Here is a 9,597-nt window from a genome sequence, read left to right as displayed (position 1 = left end):
TAGAAAGATACGGACTATACTTTACTACTTGCTATATATACTACAAATATAAATACTAGTAAATAAAGAGAGAATTTGCAAGAATTAGATAAGATAGAGAATATATACCGAGATTCTCTATAAACTAATAAAACCGAGGATATATATTAAGGTTCTTTATAAGCTATAGGCAAATCACTCTCTAGAAAAAATATAGTAGCTATAATTACTAATATAGTTATTACTATATTCGGATAGTAATACGGAAATAAAGGAGGAAATACTACTTTACTACCTGTTTTCTTTTAAGACTATATAGACCTTATAGATATCCGGTAAAGAACTACTAATATTAGATATTTCGATCTAGATCTTACTAAGTTAGAAGAAAAGAGAGATTATATTACTATTAGAAATAATATTTACTAGAGAAATATATATCTTTTTATAGATATAATATAAGATAATATAACTAGTAAATAAGCTATAGTTATATATTAAAATCTTATTACTTGTCTTCGGGAAGTAGTATTTAAGTAGTATACTAGTAAGCTAGATAATTTATACCGAGCCGAACTTAAGTTCTCTTAAAATAGTATTAAATAGTAAATAAAGGCATTAATTTAATATTTTAAGGATCCTCTATTAACTACCTTAAGAAAATTATAATTAGAAATATATACTAAAAATAATATAAGAACTAGTAAGAATATATATTTCTATATAGTATTTATTATATAATATACTAAAGCCGCCGAGTTTAATAAGCTAATCTAGTAGCTATTATAAGCCTGAAATAACTTGAATTCGGAACTTAAAATATATATTAAGAGACTTACTAAAAATACTATATTTAGATAGTTTATAAATATAGTAATATTAAAGTAAGATTTATAATCCGAGATTTATTATATAAAGAATAATAGATTACAAGAATTAATAAGAATAGACTATTATCCGGCAGGTAATATATATTTCTCTTACCGGAATTAAAATTATAATTATAAACGGAATTATTAACTAGTTTAATTCTTTTATCTAAATATAAACTTTTACTTATTTTATTTCTTCTTAAATCTTAAATCTTAATCTTAATAGCTATAGCTATTAAATAGCTCCCAGAACTTTACTAATATATTATAAAAGAATAATTAGAAGGCTTTTTTATATTACTATTTATATTTATAGCTAATTATAGGGTTTATAAAAAATAAGAAAAATATAAAGAAATATATTTATTTTAGTATATTATTCTTAAAAAATAATTCTAACGGAAATTAGTATTATTATTATTTCTATTAATTTAATAATAGTAATATAATTAATAATAACTACTTTAATATCTCTAAAAAAAATATAGTATCTAATATAATAATAAGCTTTAAAAATATAGCTATATTTTCTCTGAGAAATTAGATTCTATTAGTAAACCAGAGAATAATATATATATAGTAATTCCTATAATCTTTATAATTAAGCCTATAACTATTTATAAGAAGTATAAATCTATATTTGAGTCTCGAAATAAACTTTTTAAATATATATACTCTAACTTATATTTAGTAAAAGTAAAGAGAATTTCTATTATAAGTAGTATTATTAAGTCTATTTAGCCCGGTCTTATAAATATTAAGGTTATTATAGTAACTTCTACCGAGACTTTATTATCTATTAGTATTACTAGATATAAATATATTACCTTAAGTATTAAGATTATACTAGAAAGTAAAGTATTTCAGATTTATATAAATACTAACTATTTATAACTATTAGTAGATTATAAATAGCTATTAAAAAACTCATTTATAAGAATTAATATAATAAAAGAAATAGTTATTAAAGAAATTACTTTAGTCTAATAGCTTCGAGGCTAAGCTATCTTTAATTTATATATTTATAGAAAAATTAATAATTATTTAGTTCTTAGTAAAGTTATAATTAATATATAAGTTATAAATAACCTTAATTCCTTACTTCTTTTAGGAAACGGCTTCCTTATTTTATATAAAGTATTAATTAATATACTAGATTATATTATTATTTTTAGTATAATTAATAGTTTTATAGTTCTTATTAAGATATATATCTAAGGTACCCGAGTTATTTATAAGGTTCTTATTAAGTAATAAACTATTATTTCTCTCGGAAATATAGTTTATATTAATATAACTTATAATATATTATTATTCGGATATAACTATATACTAGATATCTGTTTTATAAGTATATATAATATATTAATAAATTCTAGTAATTATATTACCTATATAAATATTATAAATAAGTTATAGATAATTTCATATTATATAAAACTTAATATAATTCGAGACTTTAAAGAAGAAAGTTATTATATAATTATATTTAATAAACTTAATAAGAAACTTAATAGAAAAGTATCTATTTCTTTAAGATCTATAAAGATTATAGGAATTATAAAGTTCTCCGAGATTTATAAGAGAGTTCTTAGTAATAAAATATGTATTTATATTAAGAACCTAACTCTTACTAGCCAAATCGAGAGTCTTATTATTAAATTCGAGTAGTATTAGAAAAATAGCAGGAACCCGATTAATATACTAGAGAATAAGTATATAGAGATTTCTTTTATTAAAGACTAGTAGAATAAGAAAATCAAGTATAGAATTTATCTAGTTAGAATTCGTAATTAATAGATTATTAATAAGGTATTTAATAGTCTTTATATATAAAATAAAATATATTTCCTATAAAATATTATTTCTTTTAGTTAGCCCGTATTTATTATCTAGAAAAACATTAATAAGAAACCTAAAGAATATCTAGTTATTAATTTAAAAGTTTTTAATAGCCTTAAAATCCCTAATAACTACTCTATACTATTATAATAAAATATTATTAATATATTTAGGGAAGCCAAGTATATCTCTATTATAAATATATTATTATTTTTCTATTAATTCTTTATTAAGGAAAAATATTAAAAGTATTTTACTATAATTTCTTACTAAAAATAAGAGACTTCTAAAGTAGCTCTTATAAGTTATTATAGTTCTCTAGTATATATTTAATATTTTATAGATTGCTTTTTAAAGAACTATAATTATTTCTACTATTATTTTATTAATAATATTATTATATTCTCTAAATTATTTCAGGAATATTTTTAGTATTTTCATATTATTTTTTATTTATTTAAGAAGAAATATATCTTATTTTCTAGGAAAAAGATATTTCTAGAATATTTATTAGTAGAATTACTTGGCTATTATATTAATAGCTTCGAAATAAGTATAATAGAGAAATATATAACTACTATAAAAGCTATATAATTTCCGAAGAACCTTTAGTAACTAAAGTACTTTATTAGAATAGTTAGTTAGCTTTACTAATATATTTTATATTATATAAAGATAATTAAACTATTATAGAAAAAAAAATAGAATTACTTATAATTAGCTATAAATAGAAAGTAACTAAAATAAAGAGAAAAAAATATATAGCAAGAATTAAGTAGGAATCTAGTAAAAAGAAAGTTACTTTATTTAAATCTATTAAAAGCTATTTATTAAATTCTAAAGTACTTATTTACTATAATCTAGTAAAATAGCTATATCTCAAAATTAATATTTTAAATAAGAGAGGTTTTAGTATTCTCGTATTTTATTTTAAATAGAATTATATTATTTCCTTAAATCTTAATAAGATTATATTTATAGCTATATAACTAATATTATTTCTTAGTAAGCTTCTAAATATAATAGAAAAGAACTATAAATCTATCGAGCTTAAGGTAATATATTTACTATATATCTACTATAAACTATATATAATACTCTAATTAGCCTAGAATCTAGTTATTATATTAACTAATTATATTATTACTAGAAGTATTTATAACTAAATATTATTAGTAATAAATAATATAAATAAGGCAAATATAAGACTTATTATTACTTTATAGTACTTATTATAATATTGGCTTAATATTTACTATATTTCTAGTAAATTAAATATTATTTCCGATATTTTATTTTATTTTATTATATTCGAATCTCGTAATATCTCTTATAATAATAAGCTTAATAATATATATATATTTTCCGAATTAAATATAAGTAATAAATTTAGGACCGAGCTTTATAATAGATATATAAAGAACCCTTATTTTGCCTATATTCTATAATTACTAGATTTTCTCGAGTTAGTTTTAGAAAGTAATTTCTTTTTTAAGATATATAATATAAACTTCAAAATTAAAAGTAGTCTTTTTTATTATATTTCGCTATTCGGAACTTTATAATTATATATATCTCGTACTTATATAAAGACTTTATTATTTATAATTTATAATAACTAATATTTTGGTTTTAATTATATTTATAATAAGCTTTATAGTTTTTATATTTCCTGTTTAATAAAGAAAGTTCTTAATTATATTAAGTTTTGCTTTAGCTATCTAGTAAATAATATATAGGGAACTTGCCTAAATAGTATATTATATCTTATTATTATTATATTACTTTTCTTTTATATAATTACTATAGATTTTATCTTAGCTTTACTAGAAATTCTAGTAATTATATTATAAATACTTAATAGATATAATATTTTTATTTATAACTAAGGCATTTCTAGAGTATTTATTTCTAATTATAATCTAAAATTTATATTTAATTTATAAAAAGTAATTTGAGCTATAATAAATATAAAGTTACTATTTTTTATAGCTTAATATCTATAATCTAATAACTAATCCGAAATTAAGAACTAGTAAATAGAAATTGTAATCCGGTATTATATATATAAGTTCTCTAATTAAGTATAATTTATAGAAGTAATTCCTTTATAAGTAGTATTTAATAATATCTTTTTATATTTTATTAGCTATAGTTTAAATAAGGTTATATAAGAATTAAAGGCAAATATTTCTTTATTTTTTCTGGCTTTAGATAATAATAGAATTCTAGAGATTATATTATAATAAGATAATATTATAGTAGTAATAAAGAGCTTGAATTAAGCTAAAGGCTATATATCCGGCTAAAAGTACTAGCTATATACTAAGTCACGTGCAGTGGCACTATATAACTAGTGCTATATAATAGATTATTAGGAATTTAAAATATATTAATATTAAATTAGCTATTAAATTTATTACTAATATAGTAAAGAAATACTATAATTTATATTATATTTCTATTAAGTTAAATATTAGTAATATAATATATCTTAAATTATATAAAAAATACTAATTACTCGAAAAACCGAATTATAAGATTTCTAAATAGAGAATAGATCCCTTTTATATTAGAAAGAAAATCGGGAAGCTAATATATAAGTTAAATCTATTTTTTTATTAGAAAATCTATTTAGTAATCTCAATTATATATTTAATACTAGTATTACTTAGTAATAATTTCTTTAAAAAACTATTCCCTAATATTTAGAAGCCCTTTAAGAATTAGAGTAATAATAATAAATAGAAAATATACGAGTTAGAATATATAATTAACTAATATATTATATAGTATAATAGAAAGAATTATATTAAATATCTTATTAAGTTTAAAGATTACGGAAATTAATATAATAACTAGTATTTTTTAAAATATTTCTAAGATATCTATAAGCTTATTATAAAATATAAAGAAAAACTAATAGCCTTACTAGTTTTATATTAAAAAGCTTATATTTTAATATAGTATTTATAAGCTTTCTCTTATATAAGAATTCGGTTCTACTAGTAGTATTAAAAGTATTATTAATATTTAAATTTATTATTACCTTAATTTATTAATTTTTAATTTATTATATATATTATATTTACTAATAAATCTTTTCCTTATTTATATTTATAGTATTTATATTTGTCTCTATATTATATATCTTATATCTTATATTATATTTATATTATATAAGTACTTCTCACTAATATAGTAATATTCTAATTACTAGCTATAAGCTATTATAAGCCGAGAATAATAAGAACTACTTATATATACTAGAAATTAGTTTATATTTTAATAAATAATATTTCAAGTATTTTAAAATCTATTAAGCCTATAACCTATATATTTATTTATATCTTATTATTAATTATTTATATTTTTTCTCTAAATAGAATTACCTATTATATATTAATAACTAATCTATTACTAATTCTACTAAAGCTATTTCGTCTAATAAAGAACCTATTATAATAAGTAATAAGAGGAAATATAATTGCTTTCCGGAAAATAGAAAGATAATAAATAAGGAACTATTTATAAAAAAGATAATAGTTAATAATTCTAATAATTTCTCGGCTAATATCCCGTAAATTAAGGCTAACTTTAAAGGCAAAGCTAAAAAGATTAAGATATTTTTTATAAAGAATAATAAAGCCGTAAACCCTTAATATTCTTAATATATAACTAAGAATACTAAGATTAAGTAATTATCTAATAAGTCCGATTATATTTAAGGAAAAGCATTACTAAAAAAGAGCTAATTAGTAATATTTTTATAGAGCTATATATATTATTATATATTAGATATAATAAAGGCAGATATATTTTTTTTAGGAAAATAATCTTTATAAGCTTCGGAAATATATAAGTAATAATTTTATAATATTATAAAAGTATAAGATAATAAAATTTAATAAGAAATATAGTAAAAAGAAATAAAAGATAAAGAAGTCTATTATAATTCTATCTAATTTACTATTTTCTATATTATTTTCCGAATTAGATTTCGAATTATCTATATTATTTCTATATAAGTACAGATATCTATTATTATTTAAGAAGCTAAAGTATAAGTAGTATAACTAGTCCTTTATTAATATACTTCTAATATTTAATAAAGTCTGAATAATTCTCGATTATTATAAAGGAATTTCTACTAAGAAAGTCAAATACTAATTTATTATATATCTATTATATTTATAGTATTTTATTATAAATTTATTTTATTACGGATATAAGATATTTCTTTCTCTTATATCTTTAAGTATTATTATAGTATTTTTATATATATATATTTTCCTTTATTATAAATACTTTTATTATTAATAAAATAAATATATCTAGTTATATTTTCTATAAGTAATTAATAATCTCGTATAATTATATAGTTCGAATTACTAGTACTAATATTTCTATAATTAGCTAGAGCTAATATAGTATAATAAGCCATATTTATTAAAAATTATATTATTTTAACGGTTTTAAGATTTAGGTTATATAGTAAAAGCCGCGGTCTTTTATATATAACTTGCAGAAATTATATAAGAGAGCTAGTTTTTCTATAGACTTAGAAAATAATTCTTTATAAATATTTAATTAATTAAGCTTATATATACTATATACTATTTATACTTTATTATTTATACTTTTAATTTATTATTTTACTATTAAGTTACGTTTTATATTCTAGTATATTTTATATAGGTTTTTATCTTATTATAGTTTTCTTTCTATATATTTTATAATAAGTAATATAGGGAGAATAGAAACTTTATAATTAAGGTAATACTCTTATAAAGTTCTAAGAGATATCTATAAGGCAAATTATTAGCTTAGTAAGTTAGAAGAGAAAAAGGGCTATTATAATACCTTAAGCCTAAGGCTAAAATATTAAAGATATATAAATATTAATTTTAGTATCTTATATTAATTTCCGATATATCTAGTAACTTGAATACAAGTTAGTTATAAGATATAGTTATTAGTATAGTATATAAGAGTAATAAAAATAGAGGCTAATTATAAAAGGAAAAGAAATAAAGGAAATAAAATAAGAAATATTATACTAAGATAGTATAAGTTAGACTTTAGTTAGAAATAGACTTTAGTATACGGAAATAAGATTATATTATTAATTTATATATTATTTTTAGTTATAATAAAAGTCGGAATTAAAATAGCTTTAATCTTAGTAATAAAGCTTATTTCTAAATTCGAAAAGAATATTTAAAATGAGAAATACTCTTAATTTTAAATAAAATAATAAATAGAAATCGGAAAAAATTAAAAGGAAATTAGAAATAAGAAATTATATAAATAAATTAGAGAAGTCTCTAGAGAAAAGAGAGGTTATTAAATAAAGATAATAAGAAGAATTTAGAAAAATTAGAGAAAATAGTAGAATTAGAGAAATCGTTTTTATTATTATTATTTTTATTATATTTATTAATAGTATTATAGAATATATCTAGTTTAGTGAAATTAAGGGAAAATACTATAGGTATTAAGCTAACGAAATAGAAAAGAGAATATAAGTAATAGAAATAAAACTAGAAAAACTACTATTATATTATTACTAATACTAAAACTCAAATCTAGACTATATTTATTATTATTAATTAGTTTCTTTCTAATTCTAATTCCCAAACCAAAAGATATATTTAAACGGAAAGTTAGCTTTTTAGAAACCTTATTAGTAGAAGTCTTAGATATAGAAACTTTATAATTAATTATAGAAGAAATTATTGAGATTAATATAGCTAAGAATAAATATATACTAGTACCGGATTTGAACCTATTACTTATAAGAGCCTCTAAAATACTATAGTTTCAGGAAAGTAATATTTCTGTATTTTTAGAATAATATATAAATATATATAAGAATTATTATATTTCCAATAATACTAAAAGAAAGAGAATTATTTATTATATTTCTTCTATTTATAAGAATTAGATTAAAGCTATACCGGAATACTATACTAATAACCCAGAAAATTATTAGGAGACTAAGTTCTTTAAGGCCTTATTAAAGGAATTCCGAAAGTATAACTAGGAAATATTTAAAATTAGCTATAACTTTCTTAATTAGATTATTATATAAGCCCAGAATAAAGGAATTTCTTCTAAATCTTATATTAATATATTTAATAGAATATTAAAGAAATTACTAAAAAGGAAAGAAATAGATAAAATTATTTAGTATTAAGAATTTATAAAAGAATTATCTATTCTAGTAAGGAATTATATTCTTAAAAATACGAATTTCGAGCCTATAAACATTTCTATCTATAAATATAGTAAGATATATAAGAAGATAGTAATATTCTATTAGTATAAAGAAAAGAAATACTATTTTAATATTACTAATAATTTAGATATATCTAGACTTAAATAAAAATACTTAAATATAATAGTCTATAATATAGTTTCTAAGCTAGAAAATAATTACTTTTTACTAATCTCACTTATTATATTTCCTAAAGCTACTATATATATAAATAAGAAAAGAACCTAATCTATAGCTAATTATATAAAACCTACTAAAAGTAGTAAATCTAAGGGAAATAATATTAACTAGCTAGTAAGAAGTCTAAAAAAAACTATTTATTACTACTATAACTTAAAAGAACTTATAGAAATAATTTAATATAGCTACTATTATAATTCGGGAGAATATTTATAGCCTATTTATATAATCTAGCTAACTATAATAAATATAATAATATTAATAGCCTAGTAGATATAATTCGGGTTTTTAGGAAAAATATACTAGAAGTTATAATAGAGAATATAAAGAATACTATAGTAGCTATAGTAATTAAACTAGAATAGATAAAGAGTCTAAATAACTATATTCTAGAGGAAATTAGTCTTAAGTATAATTAGAAAATACTACTTAAGTTAATATAGC

Source organism: Hyaloscypha bicolor (assembly GCF_002865645.1).
Source record: "Hyaloscypha bicolor E unplaced genomic scaffold K444scaffold_52, whole genome shotgun sequence".
Lineage (NCBI taxonomy): Eukaryota > Fungi > Ascomycota > Leotiomycetes > Helotiales > Hyaloscyphaceae > Hyaloscypha > Hyaloscypha bicolor.
The sequence above is the reverse complement of the archived record's forward strand: the minus strand, read 5'-3'. Positions refer to the sequence as shown.